Source organism: Falco punctatus, assembly GCF_963210335.1.
Source record: "Falco punctatus genome assembly, chromosome: 7".
NCBI classification, from domain to species: Eukaryota; Metazoa; Chordata; class Aves; order Falconiformes; family Falconidae; genus Falco; species Falco punctatus.
This window is the reverse complement of record NC_137587.1, coordinates 45,138,383-45,153,981: the sequence shown is the minus strand read 5'-3', so window position 1 is coordinate 45,153,981 and position 15,599 is coordinate 45,138,383. Positions and strand designations below refer to the sequence as shown.

The following is a 15,599-nucleotide window of genomic DNA, read 5'->3' as shown; positions in this document are numbered from 1 at the left end:
AACTTTTTATATAACAATAAACCGATAAAATATATGCTGTGTCCAGCATATATTTTTTTTTTGTTAAAAAAACCAAAACAACTCTTTATGACATTCTAGCAAGCACCCCAAAGGCCTATTAACAACCTACCGAAACTTACTTCAAGGCGATACTACTGTAACTGAAATCAGCTGTCTCATTGCTTCTGTGCAAGCCAGCACACTTGGATTCAATCAGTATATTATTTGCTCAGAAAGCTGGGAAAATAGGTTTATTGGCCCTGGACCCTGTAGTAAAGCTGTCACACCTCTCAGGTTCATAGAGTTTAAAGCCATGAGCACAAAGCCATGAGCACAAACCCAGTCTCATCCCCTATACAGATCTCAGACAGCCCTCACATACCTTTGCTAAATCCTATGCTTAGCAAAGGCATCTACTTCTGTCCTGTTGCAGCAAGGACACTCTTATTTGCCATAGTAGTGCATCATTGCTGTACCCATCCTTAAGTAATTGCCCTGGTTCTACCTGTGCCTTCTCTGATTTTCCAGTGTTATCTTTAAACCATGGATGCCAGAACTCTAACTTGTCTTTCACATTTAGCCAGACCAGCGCCAGAGGCAAAGGTAAAACCACCTCCTTGCTCCTACCTCTTCCCTCCTGTGCATACAGCCATGGCTCTTGGTAGACCTTTTGCCGTTGCAGCTGAAACATCCACAGTTTTCCCCTGTTGAGGGATTTTTAAACCCTGTCGATCATTGGATTTGGATTTATGACACAGTTCAATGCCAGTTGGCTTCAATGGTCATTGGATTGCACTCTGGAGGATTTCTGAGACACAAACAGCAGAATGAATTGGAGTACTGGATCCCTAGAGACTGACTCTAAGCAGTCTTATGTCTTTCCTTGGCTGTAAAGCTGCACAGTGGACGACTAATTTGCACTACTGTGGGAGTACTGTGTTCTAGTAATCAGTTTTTCAGCTTAAAAAGAAAGCACCACCTTGGCTTCAGAAGAGAAAAAAAAAATGTGGTGCAAGGTTTCCATTCAAATCAACATAATCTAAATATAACAGGCAGAACTCTGATTTACACAAAAGCAAAAGTCATATTTCACTCTCCAGAAAGGGAAAAGATTTTGATCTGGAACCTGCTGAATTTTCCCAACCAACAGCAGAGAAATAGAAGATGTAGGCAGAGTCTTTGCAACTCCACAATTGTCTTGTGAGTAGTTATTGAAGGAATGGATTTTGTGAGAAAACTGGAATCTGCTCATTACAGGCTAAGTAAAAGCTTCTTCAGCTGTAGCCAACTGCGGTTTAATTTAAACTGCATTCATGTCGACAAAAAGCATAGTGGCTAAATTGCTTGCCCTAATCATACCCTGCCCATGTACTTTGCTTACAGATGGCCATTAATATCATGATGATGACCTGTGACAGACAGGCTGCAGTGTGTGCAACTATCCTATTTACTTTAGCCGGGATGAATCGTCCAGTTATAATTCAGCACTGACTAAGTGGAGCATTTAAAAGAACAGTAACGTGAGCTGCACCGTATATGAGAACACACCAGGCAGCTGGAGACGACTCTGCTGAACACATTGTTTTCTACATGTATGCCTTCAGTGGGACATATCTTGCAGGATGGGATCACATCTCCAAACACAAGACGAAGAAAAATAGGAAGGAGAAGAGCAGAACTACTCCATTTTGCTCTCAAAATTACTTTCCCCCACATTTTTATGCATTAGGTTAGCTTTCTGGGACAGCTCTGGGTACAGAACCGCTATGCCTGGCAGGTGACAAATCCTGTCACTCTTTTAGATGGGAATGAAAAGCAGAGCCCCCTGCAAAACTGGAGTCTTCAGAAGCTCCTCTGCCCCTTTTATGATGAAGGAGAGGTGTTCCCATTCTTCTGCCCTTATCCTTCACTGGAAAATTGCCCTTATAGGCTGCTTTGGTTGTGATAGAGTGTGATCCTGTCACACAGTTGCCTCATACTGTTGAACCTTTGTTAAATTTTACTGGTGGAGTGAACCATCCATTCTAAATCCAAAACTTCAAACCACAATAAACTACCCATAAAGCTAGCACGACTGTATTTTCATGAAATCTGTTCCTACATCCTGATTTTTTTTTTTTACTTGTATTAAGTGCACAGTAAAAAAAAAACGACGAGTGAATGATTTGGAGTAATGAGATAATGATCCTAAAGCAAGCAGGAACACATAGTATCTGAATTAAAGATAGCCAGAAACATCATGGCTCTCTTTAACCTCTTTGTGTGCTCTACCTCCCAGAGGACTAGAAGGTTAAAAGTGATTATTAATGTGGCTAATGGGCAGTACATGAGAAATCAAGTAAAAGTGGATCTTCTAAGCCAGACTGAAGCTCCACCAATCCCAGCAGACCTAGAGGAGAGCAGAAGAACACAGGAAAACTGGTTAATGTTTCGCCTCGTAATACCTACTAACCTGCAGCCCCTGCAGATCAGAGCCTTTTCCAAGTCAGAGATACTTTCAGTGCATTTAGTAACTCTCAATGGATATGTCTTCTGGGGACTTCTGTCCCATCTCACTTGAACTCTCAGCATCCATGATGACCTGTGGCGAGAGTTTCCTCTATTAAACTGTATGTCTCATGAAACAACTGCCACCTCTAACTTGTACTCTGAACTTCCCACCTACTGGCTTTGCATCGGATCTACTGATTTCCATATGGGAACTTGTATATTCCTGGTTTTACTTGCCTGGCCATGCAGGTAGTAAGCAGGACACACAACTTTTTGATTTGCATAACATGGAGAGCAAGCTATTCTTTATTTCAGATTTTCTGGCATGCAATTGCATTACTGGCATCATACAAAAGTCCACCTTTCAACAGTTATTAGCTATCTTATTTATGATTAATTGTCTTATCATATATAAAATCATAGCAGTATTCTCCCTTTTTGTCCAGTCAGAGAAGCCAGAGACAGACATGTAATTGATTCCTACGCTCCAAATGTGTAAGATGAATGCTTTGCTGAATTTTTGTGATGGCATTTCAATGACCAGGAAAATGTCTGGCTAAAATTCATTAAAAAATATTTAATCCAGAAATGAAAAAATTTACCTCCAGTTCCTCATTCCTCCTGGTATTTTGCAAAACCAAAAATCCAGAACATTTCAAAGCCCAAACCTTCTTTCTGCCCCTTCTCCTGACTGCAGGATGTTGTGAGGAGGAGCTGTACCCAGCTTGCACTTGTGGAATAGGGTGTCTGAGAAAAGGAAACTCTGGTGGTTTACCTCATCAGAATATGACAGCTTAGCCACTTTCTCTGTTCTCTCGCTCTAATACTATGTCAGTTCTACTTACGATTCCCTTATCAGCTGACATCTGCAATGCCCTTTGTATTGTGACACATCATTGAAAAGATGGAAAGTCTTGAGTGGATGTCGTTGCCTCTCTCATTAACCATTACACTCTCATCTGGAGCGGTAAGCATGTTTTCTGTCTGTTCATCGGTGTTACTAACCCTTTATTTAACAGCAATTCTTGGTGCCTTGAAAGTAATCCCTATGAAGGATGATAAGCAATCTCGAGTCTCGTAACATGTTGCTGCATTCTGCCTGTGAACATGCTGGTCCAATCAGCTGGGCTCACTGAAATATCCAGACACACACACGGGGTCGACCTGTTAAAGCACCCATGTGCCGTGACAGTGCGTGCGGTTTCAAGCTGTAGATTAGACATAAATTGTGTTATTCAAAAAGGAGGTTAAATCCCATGCACAATTCCTGGAGATGACACGTTCCATGTATTAACATGAGTTGGGGTCCTAATCTTGGTCCCCAGCTACTGGTTCACCTGCCTGCCGAAGGGACACAGCAGCAGCAAGCGAACTGCAGGCCAGATCTCTGCCTTCTGATCGAAGCTGTGGTACTGAGTAGCTCTGGGCACTGGACAAATATCACAACTGGTCAAACACTGAAATGCTGATCTGTGAACATTTTCTGCTGTATTAAGTTTGCTTTAAATTGCTGCTTGCTGGTCATATAATTTATACATACTGAGATACATCAAGGAGCTATTTGTTAACCCCCAAAGTTTTATGCATTTTACCATGAATTATTGCTTATTTGAAAATATCTACCGAAGTATGCTATTCATTATTTACCAGAGAAAGCAAAACTGGTGACAGGTTGCACAGCTGACCACGAACGTGCAGGGGTGACTGATGAAAGCCTGTCTCCTCTGAAGCAGCAGCACAGGTTCAGAAAATTCTCCACCCTAACTATAGTGAACCTATTTCCACATCAGAAAGATGCTTCTCATCCATCTGGATTCTTGTGTGAAACAGTTTACCAAACCAAAAGAAAGGTCTGTGTTATTAAAGAAGGTTATTTGTAAACAGTAAAACAATTAACCCAGAAATGGAGAAATGCTATTGCCACGCTAGTGTTTCAATTCAGATTTAACCTGGGCATGCAGGTGGGACCCTTTCCATCTAAGAGTCAAAAGTCAGGTTTCTGTCTCAGTGGAGACAGAAAGGCAGAAAAAGCTCTTTGGGTTGTTTGTTGTCACTGCAAAATGAGATGGTCAAATCTTCTCAGTGTTTTGCTAGAAAACTTGCAATTCCCAAGTCAAGTGGGACCAAATCCCCTGCAGCTACAAGCCACAGGGGCTCTGCTAGAATCCATGCAAATACATCTATTCCAACCCAGATTTGAACTATAAGCCTTAAATCTAGTTTAAGAATCCAAACACTTCACAGCATGGGATGTTCTCAGGTTTTTAATTCGCCATTTTCACCCATACTCTGCTCACTGCTGCAGTACTTGTGTTGGTCATCCACTGCACAGAAAAGCTATTGAAACAACTGAAAGTTGAATAAGTTATTCAGCCCTAGATATGGTAGCTGCGGGGCAATGCAGAGAAACTACTCTTCTGCAACCCACAGTAAAGCTGTTGTCAAGAAAATGGAAATTCTTCTTGCTGCTGCAATCTTAGACATCACTTGTAACAGCAGGAAGAGAACAATTTTCAAAGACAAGTCTGGTCTTTGAATTGATAGGATCTTTTTCTGCTTCCCATTGGAACACAGGGGGCATTAGATGCCCAGATAACATCATTTCCACGGGAAGTGTCTGATAAAGATTTGTGTATCTGCAACAGGGCAGCGCATTCTTTTCAGACATGGCTTCTGGTTTAAGTCACTCTCCATGTTGCATTTTCTTTTCTGTGCACTCAGAAATCCGTTTATAGCTCTTATGTGACGTCCAGTGGAAAGTAACAGCTCTGGGTCAGTTCCTCAGGTAGCATAAATCAATGTGGCCGTACTAACTTTACTATTGCTGTCAAATGTAGCTGAAGGTCTGGCTCTGCTGACATTTAATTCCTGCATTTGAAACATGAATACGTGCACAAACACTGAGAGCCCTTAAATGAAATGTTTTTATTCAGGGGGAAAAGTACCCACTTTAGCAGAAACTAGCAGCCCTCCAGCTTTCAGCTCTTTCTAAATAACCCAGACAAGCAAATCAATCAACACTTTTTTCCAAGCTTACAACAGAGTGCAGTAGATTTACTGTAAGTACTAGGTTTTTTTTCTGCTGGTATATGTGTGTATCTGAGGCAAAACATAAATAACATAAAAGTTCCAGTTAATATAGCTCTGAGCAGGAATATGTTTTTTCTTTCATGTATGATTTTCATGGCTATATTCAGGCAGTGATGTTATTCATCTCTTTATTCTCAGTTCAGCAGAGCTGTCTGCAGGTGACACACAAGAGCAAGTGTGTAATCTGGAGTACATGATGGGAAAGCCAGGTGAATAAAACAACATCCATTTCCAAGATAATAGAAAATTTTAATCCTGAATTTCTCGCATGTTAGTCCTCCAGTTTCCTGTCTGCAGTCTCTTCACAGGGTCTGGTAGGGGAGGGAATCACCCATCACACTCTAAGCTCATTCAGTTTTGATAAAGAGGGAGAAAAAGCATGGCAGGCCAGGCAGTGGGGAGGCAATAGGACAACAGCTGGGGCCCCACCACTGATCCCAGTAATGGGCACATGAGGGGAAGAGCCAGGGGAGCTATTTGCTGTCTAAAATGAGACAGAGTACAGCAAAGACAGTAATCCAGAGCACTGGCACTGAAGTAGTTGTACTGATTGTTCCCTGTCACTCAAACCAATTTTCATAGAATCATAGAATGGTTTGGGCTGGAAGCGACTTTGAAGATCATCTCATTCCAACCCCCCTGCCCTAGGCAGGGACACCCCAGCCAGCCCAGGCTGCTCCCAGCCCCATCCAGCCTGGCCTTGAGCCCTGCCAGGGATGGGGCACCCACAGCTGCTCTGGGCAGCCTGGGCCAGTGTCTCTCCACATTCACAGTAAAGAATTTCTTCCTAATATCTAATCTAAATCTAGGACATAATGTGTACCCAAATCTAAGTTTCATCCAAAGCAACCTGGGCTTGGGAAACAAAGCGCCTTTTTGCCCTGATCCTTGGAGCCATCCATCATGGAAAGGCTGAAAAGCACTTCAGCTTGCTATAGTGTCAAACCCTCTGGGCTGGGCAGCTGTCCTGCTTTTAGCTGGGATAATTTTCTTCTTAGCAGCCAGTACAGTGCTGTGTTTTGCATTTAGTACAAGAATAATGCTGATAACACTGATGGGTTTTGTTGTTGCTTAGTGTTCATATCAAGTCAAGGACTTTGCAGTTTCTCAGGCCCTGCCAGCAAGAAGGCTGGAGGGGCACAAGGAGCTGGGAGGGGACATAGCCAGGATGAATGACCCAAACTGGCCAAAGAGACATTCCATACCATATGATGTCACGTTCAGTATATAAACTGGGAGGAGCTGGCCAGGAGAGGCCAGTCGCTCCTTGGGGACTGGCTGGGCATCGGTCAGAGGTGGTGAGCAATTGTATTGTGCATCACTTGATTTTTTTTGTTTTTTTTCTTTATGTTTTATTCCTCTCTCTTTCTTTCTTTCTCCTTTTCATTACAATTATTGTCATTGTTGTTATTTATTTTATTTCAAGTGTTAATGCACGAGTTTTACCTTCTTCCCGATTCTCCTCCCCATCCTGCTGGGGTGGGGGTGGGGGGAGTGAGTGAGCAGCTGCCTCATACTTAGTTGCCAGATGGGGTTAAACCACAACAGCAGGTTTCCTCTTCTCTCAGCCTTTTGAGGAAAAACAAACAGTAGAGCCCAGGGTTAATTTCTATTAGGTGTGTGCCACCCTGCTTACACTAGAGTCCTGGCCCAAAATGCTTTCTGGCTTTTTAGCCCTGAGATCTTAGCTCTCATGGCCACATAAAAGAAGAAAAGGACACCAAGCAACAGGACACTGCTGTGTCTGAAAAACGCGGATGATGAAGCCTTTACTGCCTGAGACACAAATTTATTAGGAAGATAAAGAGGGGCCATGATAGATTAAATGTTGCTGAGAGATGAAGTAGATATCCTTAAGGGTCTGAGCGATTTCTTCATCCCAGGAAATGGAGGACCTATAATATCCTAGAGTCCATGTTTTCCTTGAGGGGAATAGAAATGCTGAAGAAAAAACCCTCACTGCAGTAGAGAAGATAATAAGGCAATTAAAGCTCTCAGTACTATTAAAAAGTTGACAAAGCACCAGGATTAGATGAAATACATCACTGAAATCAGTGTGGAAAGAGCAAATAAAATCGAAAAGCCTTTGGAGAAGAATTTTGATTGCTTACTAATGGCAATGTTAGTACCAGAGGATAAGGTAATTTCAGTATGTAAGGAGGGACCAAGGTTAAAAATGGGCACATTTCACCTGAATTTCAGGAAATTAGTCAATAATGTATCTCAAGATGAATTGATTTGAAAGGTCAGGCAGGATGGTGACATTGCTGCAAGTGGGAAAATTAGTGAAACTGGTCAGAAATTGCCCTTTGGCTGCCAGCCAAAGGTTCTAATAAGGTGTTGTGAAACCTTAAGAGAAAGTGATCTGTATTATCAAAATTCATAGCTAGGCCATCCTTTCTGGCCACATTCTTTATACTCCAAATACTCTGTAAAACCCAAAAAGGTTATCCACATTCATCAGTGTACCCTCACCAAGTTTGAAAATCACTCAAAACTGAGAGGAATGGCTGATACACCAGAGGGTCATGCTGCCATCCAGGGGGACTTTGGCAGGCTGGAGAAACGGGCTGACAGGGACCTCATGAAGTCCAACAAGGAGAAGCATACAGTCCTGCTCCTGGGGAGGAGCAACCCCATGTACCAACATATGATGGGGGCAATCCAGATGGAAAATCATTTGGCAGAAAGGGTCCTGGTGGTCCTGGTGGACCAGCTAACATGGACCAGCAATGTGCCCTTGCCATAAAGAAGGCTAATGGTATCCTGGGCTGCATGAGGCAAAGCACTGTCAGCTGGTCAGGGGAGGTGGTCCTTCCCCTTTGCTCAGCAGTGGTGAGGTTACACCAGGAGTCCTCTGTCCAGTTCTGGGCTCCTCAGTACAAGAGAGACATGGACACACTGGAGAGAGTCCAAAGAAGTCCCAAAGATCATTAAAGGTCCGGAGCATCTCTCCTAAGAATGAGAGAGCAGGGACTGTTCACCTTGGAGAAGAGAAGGCTCAGGGAGATCTTATCAATGTATATAAATACCTGAGGGGAGGAGGCAAAGACAATGAAGCCAGGCCCTATTCAGTGCTGCCCAGTAACAGGACCAGAGGCAAAGGGCAGAAGCTGAAATACAGGAGGAGCCGTATGAGTGTCAGGAAACACTTTTTTACTGTGATGGTGAGCAGTGGAATAGGTTTCCCAGAGAGGTTGTGGAGTCTCGCACCTTAGACTTGTTCAAAAGCTGCCTGGACACAGTCCTGGGCAGCCTGCTCTAGGTGAACCTGCTTGAGCAGGGTGGTTGGACCGGATGACCTCCAGAGGTCCCTTCCAGCTGTAACCTGTCTGTGATTCTGTGACCTGTGTTTTCTGTTGTTCTCGTCCCACTGGCGGTTTTACATTATTTGATGTGCCCCATGATATCAGACAATAGCCTATCTGAGAGCAGATGGAAGGCAATAAGGTTTATCACATATGGGTCTGTCTCCTGTCTCTGTCCCTGTGTTCCTCAGTGCCAGAAAATGGGATGCTCAGTCCCACCCAGTGATTCAGCATTGCTCCATTTTTGTGTAGCGCAATTAACATGTAAATAAAACCTGGAATGTCACCCACCACGGTAGACACTGGCAGTGAGATTCTCTTTGGGCCTTGTACTCACTTTGAGAAGCAAAACTACAAGGGATCTCCCAAATAGGCTTCTGCCTCTTTGTCCCTCAAAAGCAGCAATAGCTAATGGAGAGTTCCCTGCTGTTGAAATTATTTGATTTTCTGATCTGATGCAAAATTGGCAGGTTGGCTGTAAGACACCCAGAATAATTGATTTATCATGTTTGAAAGAGTCCAAAACACGTATTTGGCTAAATAAGTGAAAATTGTTCATGTTCCAAATCTTATCTTAGGCTTAGATATATATTTTTATGACAATAAGTACTGAAAAGTAATTAACAAATCCATTAAGCAAAAGTTGGCTTCAGAATTAAAAGTGATTATTTCAGTTTCTGAAACTCTGAATAAAATAAATCACTACCAGAAACAAAATGCAGGGTATTTGGAAATCTTGGCAAATGGGTTGTTTCCATATTTAACCCCATCTCTTCTTATGTTGATCAGTGCTGGAAAGAAGGTGTATGATTGCTTCCCGCTTACTTTTCCAGAGATAGAAAGAGCAACGTAGAGATATAGTTAAAAGTTGTGGAATGCAATTTCAAAAAAGAAATACAGATTATCATAACAATCACTGATAGCAAGGACTAAATGGGTTCTGTGGAATACCCACTAAAAAGAAACACTTGAGGACTGAACATATATTATGTTAAAAATTAAATTCTGTTCTATGTGGGAACATTTTTGCACTAACAAAGGAAGGAATTTGATGACTCAATGAGATTTTCCATCTCTAATGTTTATGATTCGATATATTAAATATGACTGAATTTCTATGATGTATGATGCATATAGCAAGCATATGAGATCCTGAAAAAAAAATCATTTGGTTGGTGGCAGTATACTACTTGAGGTTCAGTGAAATTTAGTTGGAGGATCATCAAGGTGTCATAGAAAGAAATGTGACTCCCTGAATTTTGACAGCCGCCTTTGCCATGTTACAGTACATGGTCTTTTTCTGTTTATGAGTGCGATGATGAGTAAGTTCTCTGTGCATCAGCAAACTGAAGTCTTCCACTTTCAGAAAGTGTAGCTAAATTATGTGCATAACTACACAGGTGTAGATGGGTCCCTAGACTGGACAGCAGGTACCCGTGGCTCTCCTTTTCCCATTTTTTCCTCTAGTCAGACAGCAGTTCTGAACTTCGTTCCAAAAAGCCCTAGAGGGAGCAACCAGAGGCACCTGAGAAGGGTGCTTGTTCCAGAATGGTCCGTCACAGGAACCATAAAGAGAGGGAGCACAGGAACTAGAAGAAAACCGGACTGAAAACTGACCGTGCCCTCGCTTTCCCAAATTAAATAGGCTTGAAGTTCACTTATGGAGCATGGAGTGGTTTGAGGGGATTTGTGATACTGAAGACCTTGTAAGATAATCACTTTTGCCCCACGGCCTGCTCCATCCACCTTTTAACGTACCTGTGGAGCGCAGCTGCATGGATTGGAAGAGGTGCCGTCCCATTGCTGAAGGCTACCCAGGATAATTGCACTCCGGCTGGCTAGCTGATGAAGCTTGCCCAGGATGGTGTGAGAACAGTGAACTGGCCCCCTTGCTCTAGGACACAATCAATACTAAATTAGCCTTTAATTACAAGTCTTTTAATTATTCAGTGTTGACTTATGGTATGAAGCAGTGCTGTAAATCTTTTTAAAGCAAAAGCTTTGATTCCTGGTATTCTCTCATCTCCTATCGTATCCTTGTGCAGGAAAATATAAGACCCCTGTTGACATCATTTCATAATTTTTACAAGACTAATCTAGGAGCCATGCTGCTGCTCAGCAAGGGTAATAATAAATTTTAAAGCCTCTGGCTGTTCTTAGGTGGCATTACCAAACAGAAAGTGTTTTGCCTGAAGTTTGATAGATCTTAATCGATTTCACTGTAGCAGGGAATAATTTTTATCCCCAGTTCATGAAAAATTCTCCACCAAATTGCTCTGAAAGTGGGTATTGAGAACTACAGCATCGGTTACAACATAATTTAGTTCCAAACCTAAATCTATCTCTACCTAGACTAGATCTGAAAATCCTTGCTCTCTAAAAAACCTGTGGGTTTGGCTTTCATTGATAATGCACTCTGAGAGATATGTTTGCATGATAGATCTATAATATATCTAACATCTGTATCTACTTAATATATCTATAAAGAGAAAGATGTCGGGTTTGTCCTGGCTGTTTACTCTTTATAAAAGCAGTAGAGACTTTTCCTCTTATTTCATGCATTGCAATAAAAGGTAAAACAACTGAAAAAGTGAACCTTGTGACACTTGTGACAAAATTTAAACATTAAGTTTTAAAGTTTTAAATGGCATGAAATTCAAAGAGCGGTGGTCTTCTCCATGCAAATAATTTCTCGAATCAGTATTTATGCATTTAAAGGGCTACAGCTGATTTAGGATGCTGGCTTCCATCCCACAGACAGAGAAGGGATGCTTCCCTCTTGCAGATTCACAGCTCAGGCTGGTACGCACATCCCACTGAACAATGCGAAATCTTCGACAGGTTTGGCGACCTAGCTGAGATCAGGTACTAGACACAATAATAAAGATTATCTCAAGGACTCTGTTGTGCTTGGGGTGTTGAGATACCAGCCTGTGCCTTCCAGCAGCACAGAGTGAAAGGAGATCTTGTGTTTTCTGTTTCCCTTGATGTCAGAAGACCTGCCCCATTCTCTTCTGGTCCTTCTGCATTTGCTCAGAACTGGAAAGCGGATACACAAACAAAAAAATCTTCGGAAAAACTGTACATTTTCTGCCACTGAAGACAAAGGCTTGAGCACTGGGTTTGGCTATGGAGGGCTATGGCTTCCTTGTAGCTTACCTAGCTGCCTGCCAAACCTGGCCACCTACCCTTGGGGTAACGAACCCAGCAAAAGATGATGTAGCTGAACAGTGAGATTTAGCTGTTGTATCCTCTATGTAGCGGGTCTAGTTTTACAATTTCACTAGCATTTATCAGAATGATTGCTCTTCTTTGCTCATAATATTGATCTTTTATTTCTCACATTCTATAAATACCATAAAGAAAGAAGTTTTTTGAAAAAGAACAAGTAAAGAAATCCCTCTGCCAAGATTATAAATTGTGTGTTACTGTGCATATCCCAGCACCAGCAGTTCAAGCATTAATGACTTAGCCTTTCTTAATCACTTTTTTAATTACAAAAACCATACAGAGCTTATTATCAACAAATTACTTGCTATAATTTCATTGTTCCTCCTCAAATCAAGATCATGTTGGATGTGTTAAAAGTGCATATATACAGCCAATGCCAAACATTTGCAAAACTTAAATTTATTAAACACTTGGATTTTATGGATGTCCTCAAAGCAGTGATTTTTAGGTTATTTTTCCATCTTGTGCCATATTATCTTTTGTGCTCCAACATGGAACTTGATCCCAGTGAAGGCGGGGGCATAAAGTGGTAATCCTTTGGCACATTCTTTGCTGTCTCTCATTAAGACTGACAAGAAATAATTACTTCATACTTGTTCTCATTAATAGCTAAAATTGTCTTCTACTTTCTTGTACTAGCAATAATTTACATTCAGTACTAAATCCATTAACTGGAGTCAGGTCCTCGGGTCAGAACTCCCATTTTCCAACTTCTCAGCTCTTTCCCCCCATCTCAGGAGGGCAGCCCCTACCCCCATACGGCAAGAGGTGCCCTGCAGCCACATCACTGCACTGTGTGATCCAGGTGTACGTGCTATATGGCATCAGCAATAATGGGAAAGCGTATAAGAACCTCTGCCTCCCAAATTAACCCATATTTGCTGTCCTAGGAGGAGTTAGGCTTTGCTTCGTTGTTCTGGTAAGGGTTTTATATAGGCAGTGATTTGAAGCCCAAGTGAATGAGACCATCTTTTTCCACTTGATGCCACTCTCTGGAAGCACATGTTAATGCCAAATCCACATCCTTAAAAATTCGAAGTTATAAACAAAGAGATGGGACAAGTAGCACTGTTGGTATTATATGGTCCTGGAATGAAGTCCTGGAGGAACTGTCTGCTTGTCTAAACACTGGCATGATATGAGAAGGTAAAAAATTTAGCCTAGACTGTACTCTTATGTTTGGTGCTTCTCCCACAGATTTTGGTGAATTGTAGTGGTACTGCTGAAGTTAAAACAGAGACCCCAGGCTCCGTAGGTGAAGGGAGGACAAACAGGGAGCAATAGATCTCTCTGTAAAACTCCAAACTAACGCTGAACGAATGTCATGGACTTTAAACAGTGACAAGGACTTTTGAAAGGCATACTTCAGTGGAGGAGGCTGGAAGCTTTATGAAACTTCAAGAAATCTCTTTGAAGAGGAGAAGATAGTAATAGTCTTGTACTTAAGTCCTCAACAAGGAATTCGTGGCAAACTTTCCACTTTATGTTGCTATTTTTCTTAGTGGGACTTGGCTGAGTTCCAGCCACAATCAGAGAGGTCCCAGAAATCTTTGAGATATTAGAAATGAAGTGCAAGTTTAACAGATACCTAAGCTCACTGGAATTCCTTGCTAGCAGACTGACTTACATCTATTTATCAAGACTGAGAAAAGAAGAGGAATCATGGTGGGGTATTTTTCTTTCTTTTTTTTTTTTTTTCCTGACAGCTTCAAATTGTTCAGAAAGCTGCCATTTAAGAAGGAAAAAAAAGGCCTCAGAAAGGAAAATTTCAGATATTATTCCAACTCAAGCTGCACCAAGACAGCTTTGGGTTTAAGTGCCCATGAAGAGCTATAGATTTCATTATCCTTTCTTTTTCCTTTGCCCTGACAAAACAGACCAAACTGAGAGCTCCACAATAGCAATACTTAGAGCTCCATCACTTCTGCATCCCCCTATTTGGGTGTGAAGGCTCAGAGGATGACACAGCTTTGTGCAACTATTGAACAGTATGAAACGCTTCCTCTTTCTCCCTGTCTCTCCCATGCCCCTCCCAAGCAAACAGGAGGGATTTCTATGAGCTGCTTACAACAGGCGCTTGTCCCCACCTGGGTTTTTTGGGACAGGGAAGCCCTGTGGCAGCCCAGCCCAGAGGCAACCAGTAGGTGCTGGAGGGTTAAAAAGTTTCTACACCTCCTTCTTCTGTAAGAAGGGTGATTTTGGTTGGCTTAGGTTGGCTGTTTGACCTGATGGGCTCCTTTCCCAGCAGTGTTGGTCCCTCCGTTGGAATGCTGGCCAGCAGGAATTGCCAGTGGCTTTCCTGGCCTGGTTAGATCTGGGTGCCTGCCAGGTGAGCTGCAGGCTTCTGCTCCTGCCTTTTCCTCATGCCCCCGGTTCCCTGAGAAGGACTGTGAGGGGGTGAGAAGTCAACCTTAAATGTCTCTATGGGGCTAATGGGTGGATTTTAAGCTAGCTCTCCTTTTTTTTAGCACACACACAAAAATAAAAAGGTGGAAAAAAGGAGTTGCCATGTGCTGGGTATTTATATAAGGACTGTAAGCAGGGAATCTGTTTTAAGGGGGCTGTTTACAGTCCCCCCACTCCCCACAGTCCCCCCGCTGCAGCCGCTGCTCCCCCAGCTGCCCCAGGGACAGGCATGGCCTCGTGGCACAGCGGGGATCCGTGGCCATGTGCTGGCCCTGCATGAAAGACGGGGCAGCCAGGGCCACTCGGTGCCCAGGCACAGCACCAAGCAGCAGCTCAGTGTTTTCCAGGAACTTTCCCAAATCTCCGAGCATTTTAATGTCTGCATTATGTGATACACCCTGCTCTTTAAACCACCGTGTAGCTTCCCAGCGAGTGGTCATTGCATCACTGCCTCATTGCCTCGTGCTCTAAGGCTGTGACTCTGCTGTAGCTCTAACCAGCAAAGCCTGGCTCTTTCATGCTTTGTTTTTGCTCTGGAGATTTCTGCTTTAACACTGATACATGCATACAGGGTCCGGTTCTCTGCTGCAAAGCCATCTTTTTCACTGCTCTAACTGTACATGTTGCTTGGGAAGTTGATGCAGCCAACCCTTCATGGAAATCCCACGCTTCCTCCCAAGTAGCTTTCGGATGGTCAGAGGAAAACAAGTATTCACAGAACATGTTTGCACCCAAATTCTTGACAATGGCCAAAATGACCAGTGGGGACTGTGTGCAGCCAGGTATCATTAGACAGATAGCCAGGCAAAACTGTAAACAGTCAGACTTTCCCCCAAAGACTCCATGGCATATGCAAATAAAAGATAATTATTTTTTAACTTAAAGATCATTTTTTACTTGCACGGTGTAAGTATTTATTGTCTCTTTTTTTTCATTTTGAAACACAGGCTTTGTTAATTAGCAGGTAAGGTTTAATTTTAAAGTTTGAAGATTTTAATGTGAAATGTGAAAAAAAAAAGAAAGGATTTTGATTGTAATTTCTTGGGTAAAAAAAAATAATAATGCTGCCATTGT

General features: G+C 42.4%; 1 long non-coding RNA gene across 1 annotated transcript in view; it reads left to right on the top strand.

The window, feature by feature from the left end:
• Positions 1–15,393, top strand: part of LOC308066688 — a 38,295-nt gene extending 22,902 nt beyond the window's left edge. Inside the window, exon 2 of the long non-coding RNA XR_013929260.1 lies at positions 1,384–15,393. This is a non-coding gene — a long non-coding RNA (uncharacterized lncRNA). The remainder of the gene's footprint in view (positions 1–1,383) is intronic.
• The last annotated feature ends 206 nt before the right edge of the window (positions 15,394–15,599 follow it).